Source organism: Notamacropus eugenii, chromosome 1 (genome assembly GCF_028372415.1).
Source record: "Notamacropus eugenii isolate mMacEug1 chromosome 1, mMacEug1.pri_v2, whole genome shotgun sequence".
In the NCBI taxonomy this organism is placed as follows: Eukaryota; Metazoa; Chordata; class Mammalia; order Diprotodontia; family Macropodidae; genus Notamacropus; species Notamacropus eugenii.
The window spans coordinates 497595531-497618431 of record NC_092872.1 but is presented as its reverse complement, the minus strand read 5'-3'; the positions used below and the strand labels follow the sequence as shown (position 1 = coordinate 497618431).

Sequence of the window (22901 nt, the reverse complement as noted above, 5' to 3'; positions counted from 1 at the left end):
AATAAGTGGTGGGACAAGCAACTGACATTTTGAAAACAGCTATTAGAATGGAGAGTCTTTCTCTATTCATAGAGGAAGTATAACATAGTAGACTGAGGGGTAGACTTGGAATCAGGAAGACCTAGATTCAAATCCTACATTAAAGAATTATTAGCTGTGTGACCCCAGGCAAGTCATTTGATTTCTCTAAGGCTTGGTTCCCTCATTTGTAAAATGAAATCATGACCATGAAGTCATGAAGTCAGGTTTGTCAGGGGGATCAAATGAGATAAAGCACCTTGTAAAGCTAAGTAAAGCACTATGTGGATGCCAGCTATTATTAATACTTGCCCTGCTGCCCAAGGCTCAGTCAACTGTAACCCAGGAAGGGGAGGATAGGATGGGAAAAGCCTGTTTAACATTCCTCAGCAGACTTTGTGGTCCAGCCTGGGACCAGCAATTGGTATTCAGCCCATGTCTCTCCTTTAAAAGTGCGCAGTGAATTTCCATCCCCCACATTGCCAGTTGTGGGCAGGGCTTTCTGATTTACACAGTTGTTCCTAAACCAAATAAAAATGCATAAAATATTTACCAGGTCATTTCTAGCTGCCTGGAGAAAATAAAATCCATTTTCACTTCTTCAAAGAACCCAATTGTCCCTTCAATCCTCAAATGACAGAAAGGCTAAAGATATCCCTCCTCCTTGTACCAATTCAGGAGATAGAGCTTTTCTGATGCCTAATTTGGGGAAAGTTTGTCATCACAGGTTCCCTGATTAGGTGTTGACTTTGCTCTTTTTAAAAAATTCCTTCTTCTTTGTGTACATCTGCCCTGGCTCTGACTCCAACCCAGCGATTCCTCATTCATCCCCCACAGCCTCGGGCCCAACCCCCACTGAACTAACAAGGGAAGTTTACCCAAGTCTTCCATTTTATGAAGCAGAAGGAAAGATAAGGCTTCACAAAAGACAGTAGGGAAATCAGATGGAAAAAATACTGCAATTTACTCTGCATCCAATAGGCAAAGCATGTGGTAAAATGAGAGTCAATGAGCTGAAAGAAAGTCCTTCTGAATTAACCATCTTACATCTTCCATGAACTGCAGGGAAATCTGAGTAGTGCAGCCTGATGCAGCAAGAAGAGCCAGACTATCTCTGAACACCAGGAAAAAACCAAACTGCTCTGATCTTAGACTACATTAATTGACAATAGTTTCCAGAAAGAGAGAAGTGACTCTCCTGATGTTTCCAACCTTGGTCAGATGTGAAATATTGAGCTCAGGTCTGGGCACCACATTTTAGGAAGAGCATTAACAAACTGGAGCACATCCATAAGAGGAGGAGGAGAAGGATGATGGAAAAATTAGAGACCATCTCACATACAGGTGGATTAAAGAAAGGCAGTGGGCTGCAATAAAAAGAACACTGAACTCAGGATCAGAGGAACTGAATTAGAAACCCACATCTGCCACCTGTGTGACCTTGATAAAGTGATTTAATTTCTCTGGGCTTCAGTTTTTCCTTTGTAAAATGAGAGGGTTGGATTAGATGACCTTGAAGGTAAGGATGTTGTTCTTTAAGGGTGGAGAAGAGTGGTGGAGGTATGATGGGTGTCTTCAAGTATTTTTAGGCTTCTCCTGTGAAAGAGGGTTTCAATTGGTTTTGTTTGGCCCTAAAAAGAAGAACTAGAAGCAAAGTGTTGACATTGAAGAGAATCCAATTTTTGGCCTGATGTAAAGAAAATCTTCCTGACAATTGGAGCTGTCTACATGGGTATAGGAGGTGATGGGTTCCCCTTTGCTGAGGTTTTCAAGGAGGGGTAGGGTAACTTTTATATAGGATTATCTTGTAGAAAAGTTTACAATTCAGTTGTAGATTGGACTAGATTGCTTCTGATGTCCCTTCCAACTCAGAGGTTTTTTGATTGTTTGCTACTGACTCATGTGTCCTTGAGCAAGTCTCCTGAACTCTCTCAGGCAAGTACTTTGACTTTTCTTGTTTGCTCTTTTGTAAAATGAGGAAATTAAGCAAGATCGACATTTCTCATATTATTTTCTATACATGTCCATGGTTCTGCGGTACAGTTTGAATGGGTCTACAGAAAGAGAAAAAAACTTGCAGTCTCTCTCTCTCTCTCTCTCTCTCTCTCTCTCTCTCTCTCTCACACACACACACACACACAGACACACACACACACACATTACCTGTTGGTGTCTACCTGACTCAGTCTACTGCAGCAGTAGATGCAACTGCAGAGCTTCTGGAAAATGGTCCATGGCAGCTGGTGCCTGGAGACTTGGTTGTCTTAACATCTGTTTCAGTCAGCTGCTGCTTGCAGCAATGTCCTGACCAGAGCTAAGGTCTGAACTGGTACAAGACATGAAGGACAAATTGAGACTTTCAGCACTTGGGACAGAGACAGAAGCAGTGCTTCATATCTTTGCATCTCTTCTCTGGCATGAAACTTTTTCTGACAAAGCCCTAGAGCTTAAGGCAAGAAATTGGACTCACAGAAGTGGCCATCACCTTCATCTCTCCACCTACCCCAGAGTAATTTTCAGCTTTGTACCAGAGAGACGAAAACTGAAAACAAAAGTTGTGTAGTCTGCAGTCTCTGACAATTTCCCACTTCCTTAGCTGCCCCAGCCAAGTGCCTAATTTATACCGCTTCTAATATTCTCTAGCTTATCAACATCCTTCCTACAATGTTGTCCAGAACTAAGCTCAATACAATGGATATGGTCTGACCAGTGTTGGAGACAGCAGGACTGATACTTTTCTCTTTTTGGACACCATACCTATCTTAATGCAGTAAAAGAATTCTTTCCCTTGGATCAATTCAATAAACATTATTAAGCACCTGCTATGTGCAAATCATCATCTTCTTCTAAGAGTCACTTTTCATACATTTCTCCAGCCTCTGCCCTCCATACCCTGTTTACTCTTTCTCCATGACCTTGTACTATCTATCCTCTCCTCATTAGGATAGCCCTAGGTAGAGTTACCTCATGGCCCAGATTTCCTAGGATCATTCTAATTTGAAATATTCAAGTTTATTAAAAATCAAGAAAATACCCTTTGCTGACTATTTGTGCATATCATGTATCAGCTGATCTGTGGGACAGAAAGACAGCAACTGCTGCCAATATTCCTACCTAGGGGACCAGCCTCTCTCCCACTTTGATCATAACTATAGAGAGAATATAAAAGCAGGGAGACACAGAGACCTGGCCTATTGGTTTGAAACTGTGCCTCTTATTATACTTGTGGAATGAATTTCCTTGCCCAGAGAAAGATCCAGATAGCCCAATAGGGTCTCTTTGCAGCAAGATAGTGTGACTTTATGGAGTCTCGTTCCTTTGATGACTTACTCAGTATGCCTATGTTTTGCTTATCTGTGTTGTGGATGTTCTATGGAAAGTCTTGTGATAGGCAAGTGATGAAACAACCAAGTTCTGATTGTAGTAGATAGATGACTGGATTTGGAGTCATGGAAACCTAAATTCAAATTCTGCATCAGCAACTTCCCTGATGTGCCACCGTGGCCAAGTCATTTTATCTCTCTAGGTCTCAATTTTCACATTTATAAAATGAGGAGTTCTTCCAGTTCCAAAGTTATGATCCTTTGATCTTTTGACTTCCTTACTTCTGTGTGCATGTCCTTAGATAAGTAACTTGGATATTCTCTGTCCCATTATCACCAGAATAGGAATGTATAGGACTGTTATCTTCCCAGGGAGTTTGGAGATACGATTGAAGTCTCAAAAGCACTGTGAGGAATGTATTCCTATGTGCAAAGTGATACCTTATTCTGTACTGAAATATAATCACTAAAAATGGACCATTGCCTTAGGCTTTGTCAGCATGACCTGAATGAACAGTTAGGGAGGATAGGAAACCTGATCCAGGAACACAACAGACAAAATTGAAAGGATTGTGTCTTTGAAGTTTTTGGGTCATATTTCATTTAAGGTGCAGGGGAAATGTTTGTTTATCTGAACCCAAACCTCTGGTACCTGTGGTTTGCCCAAACTTCAGGTTAATGCAGCCACAAATCAGTGGTCAGGGAATATAGCCAATTAGGCCACAGTCCAGGGTTTGAACTATATGAGGTTTGAGTATCTTTGTTTGTTCCTAAGCCCTAAATTGTTCATAGATACATACTGTCTTAGCCATAGACTAACCATTAACACCAGTCATAGACCGATTCCTAATCTTAGATACAGAAAACACCCTAACTCCCACTATCTCACAAATCTGCATCCTTGGACAGAGGGTCAATAGGGGAAGAAGTATGGATGGCGCAGTGCAGCTCATACCCACACCTAGAAACATATCAGATCTTATATCTTTGTTGCAGTAGGTCAGAAGCATCATCTTTCCATTCAAAGACCATTAGAGTATCATCTCTGACACTAACAAAATACTTGAAATGAGGTTTCATAATTTTATCTGATATGAGAACAGGAAATAGAAGCCATTGAATGGATACTTGAGCAGAGGAGTATTCCAGAGGCCAGAATCCAAAGATGGTGCAATCTTAAGGTCTCAACATGAGGCAGGCCTTCTGGAGTATGTCCTCCTCTCCCTCCTTCATGTCTTACTGTCCTAGTCCTGAACTAGTTTCCATGTGCCCTGACATTTGTGAATCATAGTTCACTCCATTGACTCTTGTGCTGTCCTCTCTATCCTGGATATTTGCCTTTAGCAGTGACACAAAATTAGTCTTCCCTTCTCTGAGCATTGGCAGTCAATGATTGGTGAACTTCCATGAAAAGGGCAGACCAGAGTCTTCCCTAGACTTGGTTAATAAGCTAAGACATACAGGGCACATACACACAAAGTTTCTTCCCTACCCAGGCTTTGGTTGGAGCAAGGCTTCAAGTTCAGACCTTGAGCAAATTGACAATATTTGCCATGGGCTCAAACATAGTGGAGAATGGGAACCAGCATTTCCAGATGAAATGTCAAACTTGTCTGTAGGGAGTATGGAGCAATCCCTTGAATTTTCAAGTAGAAACTCAGACAGAAGATGTCTTTTCAGGGTTTGAGCAGCACTGCTCATGGGGAAATAGATGCCCAGAAAGCCTGTTCTCCTGTTGAGAGGCAGCATGTCATTATGGAAAGAATGCCAGACTTGGAGTTGGGCAGATGTGTGTTTGAGTCCTATGTCTGACACTTGCTAGCCATATGATCATGGGTAAGTAATGTAATCAATCAGCAAGCATTTATTTAGTAAGTGCAAGGTGCTGGGAATTCAAAGACAAAAGTGAAGCAAACCCTGCTTTCAAGGCTTCTTGGAGGAAATAACACATATAGCTATAAGCAAAAATGGAATAAATATATAAAAAAGGAATACCAGGTAATTAGGGGAAGAGGCAGGAAACAAACATTCATTAAGTTTCTACTATGTGCTAGACACTGTACTAAATGTTTTAGAAATGTTTTCTAATTTGATCCTCACAACTAAGGTAAATACTATAATTATCTTCATTTTACAGTGCAGAAAACTGACGTATAGGTTAAATACTTGCCCAGGGCCACACAGCTAGCAAATTTCTGAAGCCAGATTTAAAACTGGTTCTTTTTGGCTCCACAATCAGCTCACTATGCACTGCACCACCTAGCTGCCCCAGCAAGAAAGGTTTTGTCCAGAAGGTGGTACTTGATTTGAGTGTTGAAAACAGTGAGGGATTCTATAAGGCAGGGGTGAGAATGAAATGCATCCCAGTCATAGAAGACAGCCAGTGCAAAGACAGATGAAGCAGCATGTGTGACGAACAGGGAGAATACAACTTTGGCTAGATCATAGAGTATATGAAATGGGATAATATATAATGAGGTTACAAAGATAGATTGGAGCAGGTAGGTGGCACAGTGGATAGAGTGCTGGACCTGACATCAGTAAAACTTATCTTCCTGAGTTCAAATCTGGCCTCAGATACTTACTAGCTGTGTGACCCTGGGCAAATCACTTACTTGTGTCTGCCTCAGTTTCTCATCTATAAAATGAACTGGAGAAGGAAATGACTCCAACATCTTTGCCAAGAAAACCTCAAATGGGATCATGAAGTTGGACACAACTGAAATGACTGAACAACAACAGAAATAGATTGCAACCAAAATGTCAAAGGTTCAAAAGCCAAACAGTGGAGGTTATACTTGATCCTGGAGATAAGAAGCCATTGGACTTTGTTGAGTAGGTGAACAATAATATCTGCACTGAAGGAAAATGTCTTTGGCAGCTGTGCAGAAGATATATCAGAATGGGCAGAGATGAGTCAGAGAGGCCAATTCGGAAGTGGTAATAGTCTACACAAAAGATTGTGAGCAATTGAACTAGGGTGGTGGCGATGTGAATGAAGAAAAGGGTTTGGAGGTAAGAAACATTTTCTGGGGACAGAAATGACAAGATTTGGCAACTGATTAGGTATGTGGGATGAGGGATGGTAGAGAGTCAAGGATAATGCTGAGGTTTCAAACCTGGGAAACTTAAAGGGTAATAGTGTATTACAGAGAAAAAGACAAGTTTGAAAGAGGAAAGGGTTGGGGGAAAGATAATTAATTTTGTTTTACGCATGTTGAGTTTAAGATGCCTCTGGGATGCTTAACCTCTCTAAACCTGAGTTTCCTCAAATATAAAATGGAAATAATCATAGCACTAACTTAAGATGATTTAGTGAGAATTGAACAAAACTACGTATGCACTACACTGCGTAAATATCAGTTACTATGATATTCCTTGAGACATCAAGCATGCTAGATCACTTCTTTGCCCATAAAAGTTCTAGTTGGCATCAAAGTAGGTCAGGGAACTGACACATTTGTCCTCTGAAAACGAAGGATGAAAAACAACAAAGACAGAGAATTCCTTTAGCCTTATTAATTTCTGCCCAACTGATTCATAATTTGTATTAATTCAGACACAAACTTTTCTAGAAATTGGCTTCATAATTTTGGTGGTTTTTTTTTTAACAAAAGGTGCTTCTAAAAAATGAATAAGATAAACAAATTTGGGGAAAATTTTAGACTACTGGTTCAAAGCTAGGGAGGTGGTGTTCCCACTATACTCTGCTCTTGTTAAGGCACCACTGGAGTGTTATGTTCAGTCCTGGGAACCATATTGAGGGAATTATATCAATAAGCTGGAGAAAGTTCAGAGGAGTAAGACCAGAATGGTGAAAGATTTCAAAGTCACATAGCACAAAGATGGTCTGAAGAAGCTGGAGATGCTTAGTCTGGTAACGTAACATGGTAGCTGTCTTCAAGGATTTCAAAGGCCATTGTGTGGAAGAGGCATTTGAATTACTCTGCATGGCTGCAGGAGGTAGACCTAGGAGTGATGAGTAGAAGTCACAAGGAAACAATTTGCTGTAAGGAAAAACTTCCACATGGTTTGAATTGTCCAAGAGTAGAATGAGCTGCATTAGGAAGGAGCGAAAGCCTCATTAGAGGTCTTCAAGGAAAGGCTGGAAGACATTATGTCTAACATGCTGTAAAGGAACATATTATTCAGGTTTGGTTGAACTGGGTCATCTCAGAGCTTCTTCCCCATTCTGCAAAATTGGAAGAAAACAAATTGTCTTCTAGTATTTTTTACCACTTCAGCAAAAGCCATTTGGAATCTAATTAATATGCATTGGGCATAATTATTCATTAAAGGAGAGCCAAGGTAACCTTTACTTGATAGCACTTGGTTGGTTTTTCATTTGTGGAAATGGGGTGGGGTGAGTTATGGAAGGAGAGCAGTGATTTCACTGGCCCAGGCAAATCCTGATGGATAACCTCCCTTTGCCAATGAAGTTTGGCAGCTTGTGTTTTAATTTGGGAATGGAACTGACTCATGATTTATTGTTATAGGGAATCCAAGAGCCAAAGTTGAAGAAGCTTTACCAATGTGGCCTCCATCTTCAATTCACAGTTTTTGAGAGTTGCCCTAAAACAATGACAGATTAAGCAACTTCTACAGGGTCAAAAGTACGTGTCAAAGATGGGACTCAAACCCAGGTCTTCCTGCCTTCAAGGCAAGTTCCCTATTTAGTATGCCACACTGCACTTTGTGTTACTACTTACAAGAAAACTGCATTTTTCTCCAAATATTCTTCAAAACATCTTCCTCTTCCACCACATCATATAAGTGATCCTGGATTCTCAGACTCTTCCAGTAGAGAATAAATTGGAAAGCTTTTGCATGTGATCAAGTATCAATTGGATGTCCATCATCTGAGGACCAGCTTAGCTCATCAGTAGAACACTGACCAGTTAATAAGGCTTTTTGGCCAAATAACTCATGGAGAAACAGGTGTTGAAAAACTTCAATATGAATTTAGGAGATGAATTAATGAATGAATCTTTAAGTGCTTCCCATATGCCAAGCACATTGCTCTATGTGGGATGCAAATACAAAAAAGAGAAGGTCTTTGCCCTCAAGGAATTTATATTCTAATGGGAAGAGATAGCACATACAGGGGAGCAGTAGCCAGGGAAGGGTGATTTGGCTTGGGAAGTCACAGGGATAGGGAACAGAGATACCAAGTTGCTGATAATGGCAGTATTATTTTAATGATGCTTCCAGATAGATAACGCACCCACATAAGCAAAAGCACAAATGCTGGTATTACTCAGCTATAGTGGAGTTTTATCAAATGTAAGAGCTGGGTTCTAAAACCAGAGTGTAAAATGATAATTGCACATACTCAGAATTATCTGGTCCTCCGCTGGCACTCCATCTACCTCCTGCTGAGGAAGTGGGAGAGGCAGAGACAGATTCTCACACTGAGAGGCACTGACTGAGGGAACAAAAGATTCATGTGTCTCATCCTCACTATGGCAAGAGCAAGTAGAAAGACTAATGGAATCTCTCTCTCTCTCTCTCTCTCTCTCTTTCTCTCTCTCTTTTCTATCTCTGTGAATCTCTTTCTCTCCCCTCCCATTTGTCTCTCTCTGTCTCCCTCTTTCCTCTCCCTTTCTCTCTCCCTCCCCCCTCTTTTTATCTCTCTTTCTCTCCCCCCCACCCATGTATTGTTGAATTTATGTCTGCATGTCTGATATGACTTTACTATATTTTGTCATAGAGAGGCAGAGTATCATAATAGAGAGCATAACCATAGACATTTCTGCTATCGTGTCAGTCCTACAAACCACAGTTGCGAAAGTGGCACAAGAGGAGGACACACCTTACTGGGGAGATGAAGATTCAGGACACTAGGGACAAGAACACTGCTGATGCATGATCCTAAACCTGGCAAAGGTAGGGGTGGGAGCAGTCAGGGATGGAGGAGGAGCTCAGCCCAGCCCACCATCAAGAATAGTAGCTTCCTATTTAAACTAATTATTCTTGTGACCAAGAGTTCAACTCTCTTGTTTTAACATTGCTGAAGGACTACAAGTGGGATCAACATCCTCCAAATGTGTTTCCCTGGAACAAAGATCCAGTCACTTTGCCCCAGTTATGGCTAGTGGATAGTACAGGATTCAGACTTGGAAGACTTGGCTTAATTTCCCAGATGTTATGCTTACTGTGTGATTCCATAAACCTCACAGAAACTCAATTTTCTCATTTGTAAAATGGTGCTGATAATACTCTGGTGCCTACTTCACAGAGCTCATGTGGAGAAAGTGTTTTGCAAACCTTAAAATCTTATGCAAATATATTCTATTACTGTTGGTCAACTTGAAAAAAGTCTTTTTCTTAGGAGGGACACAAGCCTTAAACAGAGAGGATATCACTCAACACTGTCAGAATTTCTATAGCTAGTAACATTAAATAATTTTATGACTAATCTAAACAAATTTATAACTGTAGCTAACAACATCAAAGTAATTTTAAAACTGGAATTATGTCTAGAATGTCACTGGTTTGTTACAAACAGTAACCTAGAAATTAACAGCACTCTGAGCTGCAATGCTTATACTAGAGGCCCCAGATGCTTGCCTATCCCTTTCCTGTAAATTAGTCATTTTCTCTTTTAAAGGATTTGAAAGTCAGTTTAAAAATCCTATGCATCTTCTCTAGCTGCCTTGCAAAGACCTAAGGTGTGAATAACCAGAGGTCTGAGAGGGGGGAAGAAGGAAGAGCTATGAGAAGAAAGTCAGAGAAGCAGCAGCCTGATAGCTAGAAGCTGGAGGCCAGAGATAATGGGAGCTCTTTTGATGAGTATTCATTGGAGGTCAATCTTAATGCCCTGTGGTTTGATGGGAAGGATCAAGCTTTCTCCAGGCAGGGAGGCCTATTCACAAAGGCTAAGGCCTCCATGACTGGCAGTCTGCTGGACCCAGATAACTACACATAACTAGATTACTGATCATGATTCCCAATTTGGGGTCACATTTAGTCCTCTCATTTACTACATTTGTGCCTGGTTCATCATAGTCCTTTGAAAGGTGGCTGGAGGAGGTCTATGGGAATTTTCAATTGGATTGTAATTCTTTGAAAAGAAATCATCTGAGTTACAGGAAGAAAAGAAAAAGATGTACTTTCAAAAAGAGTCAAGACTCATAAGAGCACCAGACTAATTTTCCTTAAATATTGCTTTCACTATGTCCCTTCTCTTCTTAAAAACTTTCAATTGCTCCCTATGACCTAATGCACTCAATCTAAACCTACTTGGATTTCAAGGCCTCATCTTCACCTAGCTAATCTACTAGCCAATCAATCAACAATTAAGGATCAATAATTACTGAGGATCTATTCTGTGCAAGGTGTGATGGGAAATTCAGAGACCACACACCTGATATGGAGGAGTGGAGGCCTCCCAGAAGCAAGTATTCTTGATTCATAGTCCAGGATTCAACCTACTGCAGACTACATAGCCTCTAGCAGATAAGATAGATGTGAACCACAAGCCTCAACAAATCCATCCAAGAATTGACATAGACTGGTTTAAATATGAACCCCACACTTTGAAGCTTAAGATTCACAAAACAGACCATTTGAAAGAGAGAATGATGGATTTTAAAGTAAAGAAGCAGAGAAACTATCAGAACTTTGGAAGCCTGGTGGAGAGGTGTAAGTAAGCAGGTGTGGTAGGGGTGAGGTTGGGGTCTTAGTTCTAGTTAGTACCCCCTCTGTTCTACACTTCCAGTTTTAAGTCCATCGTGAGGAAATTGACCACATTTTGTCTTATATAGCCTGCCTACATCCCTATGGTATCTGCAAGGAAGGAAGGGTGGTGGAACTTCTGTGTGCAGAGCACATGGATATCTAGAGCATGGAGTATGAATGACAGAGTTGGTTTCTAACATGATCATATCTATGAATTCTGAAATCATCTCTTTCCAAATCTAGGGTGTACATCAAATAATGACTTTTTTTCCTCTTTTTATTTTTAATCATAAGATTATAGACTTAGTACTGGAAAGCACTTTGGAGGTCATCTAGTCCAACTCATATTCCATGGATGAGGAGAGTGAGACCCAGAGAAATTAATTAATTCATCCAGGCTCACAAAGGTCGAATAACGGGGATTTGAACCTAAGGCTCCCGATGCCAAATCCAAGGCTCCTCTCCTTCATGGATTCTCCCTTTTGGTGTTCCTATCACTGCCACCTCAGCAGCCAGTTTCTCCTTGTCATTAACAATAGTTTGCATTTATCTACCAGTTTAAGGTTTGCCAATCACTTTATATCTATTATTTCATGTGTTCTTCATAACAACCCTGTGAGGCAAGCACTATTATTTTCCATACATCAGAATTAAGGAAATTGAGGCCAATGATTGTTCAGGGCCACACAACCAGTAAGATAATATGTGAGTCAGATCTCAACCAGATCTTTCTGATTCCGGATCCAATACTCTAGCCACTGTGCTACTGATCTCTCCTATAGTTGACATTTTAATAGCTCTTTATGGTTTGCAAATACTTTACATATATTATCTTGTTTAGCCTTCGCAACAAGCCTATGAGGTAGGTGCTATTATTATTCCCATTTTATAAGTAAAGGAACTGAGGCTCATGAAGGTTAAATGACTTGCTAGTGGTTACACAACGAGTAAATGTCTGAGGCAAGATTGAAATCTAAGTCTTCCTGACTCCAGGGTCATAACAAGTCAATATTCCATGCTGCCTTACTCATCTTTACGTTTTGAAGAATGAAATTATTGGCAAAGTAAGTCAAAAATTTATCAACTATTCTGTTTTTAGCTAAGTAAAAGCTCCAGCACATGTCCATATTGCTGTTCAGTTATATGAATCACGTCCAACTTTTCATGACTCCATTCGAGATTTTCTTAGCAAAGACAGTAGAGTAATGTGTCATTTCCTTCTCCAGCACATTTTACAGATGAAAAACTGACGCAAACAGGATTAAGTTACTTGCCCAGGGCCATGCAGCTTGTAAATGTCTGAAGCCAGCTTTGAACTCAAGAAAACTCTTCCTGATTCCAAGTTCAGCATTCTATCTACTGTGTCACATAGCTACCCAGGTTTCTATATAGTTGAAGACATATATTTCTATTACCCCATGCATTTGTAACAGGATAGTAATCTCTGTATTTTCCATCACACCTAATCCTAATACATAATAAAAACACAACAAATACTTGTCAGTTGATCGAATAGTCACTTGTGTTTGTCCTTCATTCTTGAAGAGGACCATGACATCAAGATGATGGCATGACTTGAAGTTTTGATTTGTGTTAGGGAGGACTGTACAAGTTGACCAACCTCACATTCTTCTCTTGAGCTGTCTGGGTCCAGTGGATGACTGGAAATGGCCCAAGAGGCAATGTGAGACCCTGGCCCTTTCAGGCTTAGGTCTTATCACAATCTTACTTTGAGTGAGATACACCCATTCAATGAATAGGCTTCTTTAAGTTACTCAAGGTTACATCAAGGGATGACCATTTTAATAAAAAAAATCAAACTGGGAGGGGAAGACTCTCAGGGTTCCTGAGTAAAAAAGAAACAAGGTTTAGCCTAAATATGTTACGAAGTTAGGGAGCAGTTGAAGGATTTTAAGAAGAGACACAATAAAGCCAGATATGATAACATAAGAAAACTTCAGAATTTATGAACATGGAAGTGGAATACTTGTGGGCAACAGCAGTTTGATCATCTCTGTGTGTAGCGGAGGTAGAGTGGAGGAGTTAGTTATAAGAAATTAGTAAGTTGAAGAAATGGGAGCTTAAAATGTTTCAAGAGAGTTATCAATATGTACTTTGAGATTCCCTAGTTTCAAGACAGAAGTTGAGGAGAAAGACTGCAAGATAGGCATGGAGCTCATTAAGGAAGGAAGGAAAATATCTTGGGAGTCAGTAGTTTACAGGTACTAGAATCTCAACTGTATGATAAATACAGATTGTATGAATCTCAAAAGAGGCAAGATCACTGAATGATGAAGGTCAAGAGCCTGGTAGTGACAATGGGAAGCAAAGACTTTTCCAAGTTTCCCACCTTGGCCAGTGGGTATATGGGGAAAGAGATAGGAGGGGAATAGGAGTACAAGTACTGGAAATCATGACCAGGTAAGTTGCATCATCAGAGAGCAACCAGGTCTCAGTGAGTGCAAGAAAATGAAGAGTGGGAAAGGAAAAGGTTTAAGATGGAAGCAAATTTGTTACATATGGAACAGGCATTCCAAAGAGCACAACAGAAGAGATGGGTAGCTTTTCATTGGGATGTTGAGGGGTGAAGCTTGGTTGAGGGGGAATACAAATAATAGGTCAAGCAGTAGGAGATGGGGAAGATGGTTTGAATGATGATAGCCAGGAATTCAGTTTCTCTGGGATGGAAGAGGGTATGATGGGTGGAAAGACAGCGTCTTCTTTTAGTTGTCCTTAGTGAGTAAAAATCACCAGTACCAAACTATATCTTCAGGAACTGGAAAACTTGTGGCTGTGAGTGCTGAGCCTCATAAAGTAGAAAGTGACCTCAAAGGTCCTTAGTAGAATTTAAGCAAGTTGGTGGCAGGGACTATTTAATTTACTTTCTTGAATCCCTGGTACCTATTATAGTGCCTTAAACATAACAAATATTTGTTGGATTGAACTGAATCCATTCCAACTTATATCTGAACAGAAATCTCCTTTAAAAGTGGACATGCATCCTCTCTTTAAAGATTTTCAGTGAAGAGAAGGTTGTCTTTTCTTCTGGTAGCTCATTTGACAATTGGAGAGTGCTAATTGTTTGGAAGTTTTTCAGCTGAAACCCACCTCTATTATTTCTCCCAACTGAATGCTATTTCTGCCCCTTAGAAATGTCTCTTTCACATGAAAACCCTTTAAATATGTAAAAATAACTGTTATGTCTTTCCATGTGTGACTTTTCTCCAGGCTAAACATTCCCAATTCTTTCAACAATTTCTCATATTCTGTAGTATAGTTTCAAGTTCCCTCACCTTCCAGATTGCACTTTTCTTGTATTTATAAATGTTCTTCCTACATTGTGGCATCCAGAGCTGAACATACTACTCCAGATGAATACTGACAAAGGAAGAGTACAAAAGAACTAGTATTTCCATCATTCTAGAGATACTGTATCTCTTAATGTAGCCCAGTTCTTAAGATTTCCTAAAATGTGGGCTCATAGCTAGCTCACAGTCCACTAAGACTCTGATATCTTTTTCACGCATACTGACTTCTTACTTCTCCTCTACCCTATATTAGTGAAAGTGTTTTTTTTTAACTCAAGTCTAGGATTTTAAATTTATCATTCTTAAATGTCACCTCATTAGATACATCCCATCTTTCTGGATTATCAAGTTCCTTGGGAATTTGGACCTTGAGCTATATATATATGTTACCTATTCTTCTCATCTTTACCTTACCTACCAATTTGACTTGTATACTTTTTTACCTATATTTTAACTCTGGTTGTTGTCAGTGATCTTTAAAAGGCATTGAAAACTAGAGAAGTGTGGCAGAACAGGAAATGGGCAAATGTATGGTTTCCTTGAACTATAGGACAAAGGATTTAACTTTATTTCCTAGCCAAAAAAGTATAGAATTATTATTTAAATTGTGTTTGAGTATTTATATAGGGAACAAGTAATGGATTCATTAAAAATGGGTCATACAAAATAACTTCAGCTTTTTTGCTTTTTTGGACAAAATTCTTAGAAAAGTAGACTGAAGAAACTGACTGTGTGGCTTTCATTTCCTGCTGTACTTCTCTCCTACTCAATCTAAGTATAGCCTTCTCTGGGAGGAGGAGTGGTATGTTCTATGAACATACTCATCTCTGGTCGTATCCTTTACATGCTAGTGATTCTAAACCCTAGGATGTCATCATCCAAATCACATCCCCTTCCCCCTCCAAATGATTCCATATTCTATCCCCCTCAACCCTCTCACTCAAAAATCCCAATCAAATCCCACCTACTCCTTCCATTTTACATTCTGCTATGCCTATTCTATAAGCCACAAACTTGCCTTCATCCTAAATCTTTTGCTCTCCCACTCCTCCCATCTTATAGCAATCACTGAGACATGGCTTCCCCCTGCTGACACAGCCTCCCTGACAATACTTTCCAATACTGGCTGCATTTTTACTCATTCACTGATCAAGACAGGAAAGTTGGAGAAATCCTTGCTCCTGACAACTAGTTCCTGGCTCTCCTACTTCCATCTTCCCCTTTGAGATTCATGCAATCTATATCTACCTCTTAATCAAAATCCTGGTAGCTGTTGTTTATAGAGCCCTAGGCTACTCCTCTTCCTTCTTCAAGGAGTCCCTGGCTCAGAATTTTTCTCTCTTCCCCATCTCTCACCTTTATCTTAGGGGGCTTCAACACATTTATTGACTCTCTCTCAAGTACCCTAATCACTCAGCTCCTTAACCTACTTCTCTATCCCACTTCAATCACATAAAGATGGTGACCTTGCCATTACCCACAAATACACTACCTCCCTCTTTAAGAATTCTGAAATTCTCTTTTCTGACCATAATCTCTTGGCTTTCCACCCTTTCCTCCCTTTTCCCTTATCAAGCCCAACTCTTTATTCCATGATCTCCAAATCCCTTGATCTCTCAGCTCTCTCTCAGGCTATCCCCTCTGCACCAGTCACAATTTTCTATTTCTCCCATTTTGAACCCTTGGTAAATGAGTCAAATTCTACACTGTCCCTTTCTCTTGACCCTCTTATCATGTTACTGATTGGGCCCTGCCAAGTCTTAGTCTTGGATCACTCCTACCACCACCTAACTTTATTCCTATGCATGTCCTCTCAATGAAAGTGAAGAAAATCATGCAACAGTTCCAACTAGGTCCACTACAAATTTATATGCTTCTATACATTCTTTATCAGCTTCTTAGCCCACTCTACAAAGCTGCTCTTCCAAATGTTTTCATGCCTCTTCAAGGCTCCTGTGGCTTCCCCTACCCCCACCCTCTCAGCTAAGAACCTTTCCTGAAATTTTACAGAAAAAGTTGAGGCCATTCACTTTAAACTGTGTCTTATCCCTTCTTCTTCATCTCGCATTACTCAAATGCCTTCTACACTATCTTTTCTTTCATCTCATCTTACGCAAAGGTGTAGCCTTACTCTTTACCAAGGCTAACCCCTCTTTCTGCCTGCACAAGGGATCCCATTCTATCCTTTTTCCTCCAACAGATGGTCTGCTCTGTCATCCCTACTTTGTCACTTATCTTCAGTCTCTTCCTGTCTTTTGGCTCCTCCCCTACTGCCTAAAAACATGCTCATGTCTCCCCTATCCTTGAAAAATTCCCCTACCCCCACTATCATCCTATATCTTCTGCCTTTGGGGATTATACTCTAGGAAGCCTGTCTACCATAGGTGCCTTCCCTTTCTTTCCTCTCAATCTATTCTTAACCATTGCAATCCATCTTTTAACTTCATCATTCCACCTGAACTGCTCTCTTCAAAGTTACCAAAAATCCAGTGTCAAACCTAGTGGGCTTTTCTCAATCCTAATTCTCCTTGACCTCTCAGCAGCCTCTGACAGTGTTGATCACCTTTTTCTCTTTGATACTCTCTTCTAGGTTTTTGAGATACTTCCCTGTTCTGCTTCTCCTCCTACCTACCTGCTCCTGATTCTCCTTTAGTAGATCCACAATGCATTCAAAGTGAATAATACATGATCTTAATCATAAAAAGCATACCATTTCAATTAGAAGAGTATCACATCATGCCTCTCACAGTTACAAGTCGGAGATGTATTCTTAACCAAACAAGGGATACAGGCAATCACAGAAGATAAAATAGATAATTCTGATTACTTGGAACTGAAAAGCTCTTGTACGTACAAAATAAATGCACAAATAAATGCCAAATGAGAAGAAATCTTTGTTTAATTTTCTTTAATAAGCATTTGGAATCCAAGATATAAAACAACTAATAGCGTGTATTTGTGTGTGTGCATGTGTGTAAAAATGCTAAATTAATTCCCCACAGATAAGTGATCAAAAGATATGAACAACAAATAGCTCTCTAAAGAATTGAAAACTATAAACTGTCATATGAAAAGTTATTCCAAATCACTAATAATAGGTAAAATACAAATCAGAACAATCCTGGGGCTTTTTCTCATACCCTACAAATTGGCTAATGGGACAAAAGGTGGGAATACTCCATGGGGAGAGGTTGTGGGAAAATAGGTACACTCACGTAGGTTGAAAAAGCTGTGATCAGTAGAATCATTTTGGAAAGCAACTTGGAATTATATAAATAAAGTGACTAAAATGTCCATACTGTTTCATTGAAAGACTAGGTTTAGACCTCAAGTAAGCCTAATTGAAAAGAAGAACGTCCCCATGTACACCAAATTATTTATTGCAACTCTTTTTGTGATAGAATTGGGGGTGAAAAAGTACATGTCTATCCACTGGGAAAAAGTTAAACAAATTGTGGCACATGGATGTAATAAAATATTCTAGTGCTATAAATAAGTGATGAATGTGATGAATTCAGAGAAGCATGTAAAGATCTAATGCAGAATGAATTAAGTAAAGAATATAATATACACAGCGATTACAACAATATAAATGGAACAACCACTTACAAACACAAATCAAAAGTGAATGTTATAAAATTGTAAAAAATAGGGATGGTTCCAAAAAAAAGATACAAAGAGGTACTCCTGCTACCCTTCTTTGCAAGAGATGTGACATGTACAAATATTGAACGTTGTGCTTATATTATGATTTTTTCAATGTATTAATTAGTAAAGTTTTTTTTAATCTTTAAAAATACTCTTTGTTATAGGAGAAGACTCCCTGGGAGAATAATGGATATTGAGAGAAATTATGATGAGGCTTACAAAAGCAAAAAATATCAATAAAAACATTTTAGAAGAATAGCGCCCATGAGTCTATTATTACCTCCTAAAGTCAGAAGATATGACAATGTCATTTGTTACTTTGAAAAGTTAGTATAGTGTTTTCCTTCCAATTTCGCATCTTCAGTGTTTACTGATTGGCTCTGGAACACTTTTAAAGGGTGACTCTGATCTGACAGTGTGTGAGAGAGGTAGAGGTTAGGAGCATGGAGACACCACCCACAGAGGGCCCAGGCTCCATCAAACGTTTTATTTGTGAGTAATTTTTGGATGGTTCAGTGTTCTGGACCAAGAACTCCTGCTTGTCTATATGATTTGCCATCAGTCATGAGGATAGGACTGACAGGTTTCCCTTGAGCAGGGCTCACCAGTCTCTCACTCAGAAATTCCCACTGATCCCAAAAGGTTCTGAGAAGTCAACTAGGTTAAAACCATCATAAACCCTAGGCAAAACAATGAAATCAACAAAGCTTTTCATATATGCTCTCCCTCTTCTATTTTCTGGGTCTCTCATTAACGACAAAATGTAGGGAATAGAAGGGATTAAACTAGATAAGGGGGCGGCTAGGAGTGCTGGAGTTGGAGTCAGGAAGACCTGAGTTCAAATCTTGCCTTCATGACTTGATTTCTAGTTGTATAACCGTAGGCAAGTCACTTAATTTCTCTGTCTTAATTTCTTCATCTGTTGAATTGGGAGGATGGCAATGCCTACTTTATAGAGTTATCATGAGGATTCAATGAAGCAATATGGTAAGCATTTTGCAAATTACAAAGCTGTATATAAATGCTAGCTGTCATTATTATCATAATTCAATTCAACAAAAAATTTATTATGGCTACCATGGGTAAAGGCATTGTTAGGGGATGGAATGTACACAGACAAAAAAGAATCCCTTCCTAAAGGAACTTATATCTACCAGCAGACAAAACATATATACATATGGGTGGATATAAATTAAAATAATTTCAGACAGAGAAAATGCTAATAACTAAGGAGGTCAAGAAAAATATCATGTAGGAGGTAGCACTTGAGTGGTACTTTGAAGGAAGCTAGTGATTCTACAGGGTTAAAATAAGGAAGGGGCACATTTTAGACATGGGAGACCACTTGAACAAAGGCACAGAAGAAAAAGATGGGATGAAATTTTCAAGGACAACCTAGTGAACCAATTTGGCTGGAAGGATGAGTACATGAAAGGAAATATAAAGTAAGATTAGAAAAGTAGGTGGCAATTATATTGCAAAGGTCTTTATATGTCAAACTGAAGATTTTGACTGGGGGAGGAATAGCATGGTCAGAAAGGTGTTTGGGAAATATCAGTCTGACAGCTGTGTAGAAGATGAATTAGAAAGGGAAGAGACTGGAGAAAAGGAGACCAATTAGGTTGGTATTTCAACAGTCCAGGTAAAAGACAGTAAAGGCCAGAACTATGGTAAAAAGAAAGGGAGTGATGCCAGAAATATTGTGTAGGTGGGATTGACAAGACATGAAAACTCATAGGATAGGGATGGGGAGAAGAGAATGAAAGATACAGTCAAAGATGATTTCAAGCATCCCTTCTAGCTCTCTCTCTGACATTTTATGGTTCTTTGATTTCATAAATCCAAGCCACCCAGGTTTGGACATGGAGTCACCAACTGGATTAGACCTTGGGGATTGAACTAAGAAGGGAGAGAAGAGGGAGTCAGAATGAAAATGTTAATTTCAAAACACAAAAGCTCTTTGTAAATCACAATGTCAGAAGAGGCACCTAATTGTGAAATCTCATCTTCCCTCTTACAGATTGAAATTGATTCATCATCAAGCAAAGTCATAGAATCATTTTCTCTCCCCTCTTCCACTTCCCTTTGCAATTTACTGGAGCACAAAGCTTGGCAAAGAGTTCAATTCAATTCAATTAAAAGTAATAAGCATGCATTATTCTCCCACCTTGCAAAGACTAGGCTCAATGGGAGATGAAAAGAAATGAGAGAACACAGCTCTGCCCTCAAAGAGTTCATAGTTTAGGTGGGGAAACAAAGTGAGGCCCCTTCTCACTCTCAGGTTAGGATGCTATGATCCTGTGAACAGGAAAGTACCTAGGGCAATATTGCTTAGTGTGAAGAACCCTGAACTTGGGGATCAGAAAAGCTCAGCTCTGCCACCTGTAATGGCTGTGTGACCTTGAATAAATCGCATAACTTCTTAGGACTTCAGGTTCCTCTTAAAATTGTGATTTTTAGCTAGGTGATTCAACAGGATGACCTTAAAGGGTCCTTTCATCTCTGACATGATGTGCTTTTACATCTCTTACAAGGCAACATATATGGGTTGTGACCTCTGAAGTATGCTGTTAAATGTTAAGTATGCTGTTAAATCTGGGATGAGGGTGGAGTGGGAAAATATATGCTCAATGTACTTTAAAGTTTTATCTGCATTATTAACATTTTCTCCATCAGTTTTTATGTTTAAAAAAATTTAAACAATAAATCAAACCACATTTGTTGCTATTATCAAATTCCAAAATACACAACGAAAATTTAACATTTGGTTCTCAAGAGCCAGTCCACACCCCTGATCATGAGAAACTATAGAACAAACCAGAGGCATAAGTGCAGAGGGATTCGAAGTCTTGAACATTTGGGCAAAAGCACAGAGGTCAGAGTTGAAATGAAATGTACATGGGCAACCTAGTTAACTAGACAAAGTCTAGACAAGCCAAGTCTTCATTTGGCAGCCACTATACAGTAAACTAGCCCTGTACTAGATGTTGTGAGGGAGACAGACAGGGGAAGGAAATGCTGTTTCTGCTTTTGGAGAATCTTGTCTTAGAAACATGACTTACATAGATGACAGTCAGAGAACAATGTAAAACAGTATGTGCAATCTTGTATATATCATATGTAGCCTATGTTATATTGAGTATCTGTCATTTTTACTGCTTAGCACATAGACATATTCTAGGTAGTATTTCTATGTATAGGAACATATATATACATATGTAGTGTACATGCTATATGCAAGCATTATGCATATATGTAACATATGTTAAGTGTACTATTGAAGCATATGTTTTCCTGCTAAAGATTCATTAAAAAGTTTCTAGGAGAGAGAAAGAATTATTCTATTTGAAGCTGCTCTGGTTATCAGCAGCTAACTTGTAGTCTCCTATGTGGCAAATATGCTGTTACTATATTATGCTACGCATGGCATATATACTAAATTAGAGCATTTGCAGCATATGTTCAATATATACTATGTATGTGGAGCATATGCACAAAATGTGAACAGTATAATAACATCATATGTGCTAAGCAGTTGATGGTGTTGGAGCTGGAGGTAAGAAGACATGAATACAAATTTAGCCTCAGATATTTTCTGACTGTGTGACCTTAAGTAAGTCACTTAACCTCTGCCTGACTCAATTTTCTCATCTGCAAAATAGGGGTAAAGTTTGCACTTTGCAAACTTTAAAGTGCTATACGAATGGTAGTAATTTATTATTTGTAACATGTATAAAAATATCTACATATCTACAAACATACATATTTAGTGTGACCCATGTGTGATTATGTGTAGCAGGTACTATGTAGATTATATGTAGCACTTACTTTGTGTAATACATAGATATGTGTATCATATTGTGATATGTGTGCATATATATTATATTAAATGCAAATGTTAAATGTTGGATAATTAATGCTTTAGAGGAAGTCTAGTCTGGGGGCAAAGCAGTCAGTGAAAGCTTCTTGGAAGAAGTTGGACTTAAATTGAACTTTGAATTATAGGAAAGAGAAGAGATGGGTGAGACATCCTGGGGAAGAGGAAGAATACTAAAAATGCAATGCTGAAAATAGTATAACAGGTTGTAGCTTATAGGTAAGGCTGCTAGGTGGCACAGTAGAGTACAGGGCACAGAGTCAGAAAGACTCATCTTTCTGAGTTCAAATCTGACCTCAGACACTTAGTAGCTGTGTGACCCTGGGTGAGTCATTTAACCTTTCTTGCCTCAGTTTCCTCATATGTAAAGTGAGCCGAAGAAAAAAATGGCAAACCACTATAGCCACTATAACCACTTTTGCCAAGAAAAACTCAAATGGGTTCACAAAGAGAAGGATACAACTGAACAACAATGATAACAACAACTGTTTGCAAGTAACAGGAAAGGTATTTTCAAAGGTTTAGTGTGAAAGGAGGTAGTAGAAGACCTTGGAATCTCTATTGGCTGCCATAAGTCAACTGTACCATCCCCTCTTTAAATCCAGATATCAGTGGTTTACCATTCAGTAGCCCCAGTGATTGTGTGCATCATCATCATCATCATCATCACTACTACTCATCATTATCACTGATTTTTATAAAGTGACGGTTATCACTGTGTGAGATAAACTTAAGACCCTAAGTGGTCAATAAGATCCTCTCATGTTAAAAAGAAACAATATGGCTAATACAATTTGCCAACAGTTATTTTAATGGTTGGCATTTCTAAGATTTAGAGCAGACTCCCTCTCACTTTTGAGTAGCACAGAGGATTCAGCTCATTAAAGCAAGGATGGAGTTAATGTAAATCTATTCCAATGCAAATGTCAACCCAACCACTTGTATGAAAAATTAGCAGCTCTGAATGTCAAAGAGTGAGTCCCACTGCCTGCAGCTGCCTCACTCAGGCTGGCTGTGCAAATGTGGGCTGAGCTGCTATTTCAAGCT

General features: G+C 39.3%; 1 long non-coding RNA gene across 2 annotated transcripts in view; it reads left to right on the top strand.

Moving 5' to 3' along the window:
- Window positions 1–9124: 9124 nt before the first annotated feature.
- Window positions 9125–22901, top strand: part of LOC140519843 (uncharacterized) — a 51155-nt gene continuing 37378 nt past the window's right edge. For both annotated transcript variants that reach the window (XR_011972301.1, XR_011972300.1), the window contains exon 1: window positions 9125–9227. This is a non-coding gene — a long non-coding RNA (uncharacterized lncRNA). The remainder of the gene's footprint in view (window positions 9228–22901) is intronic.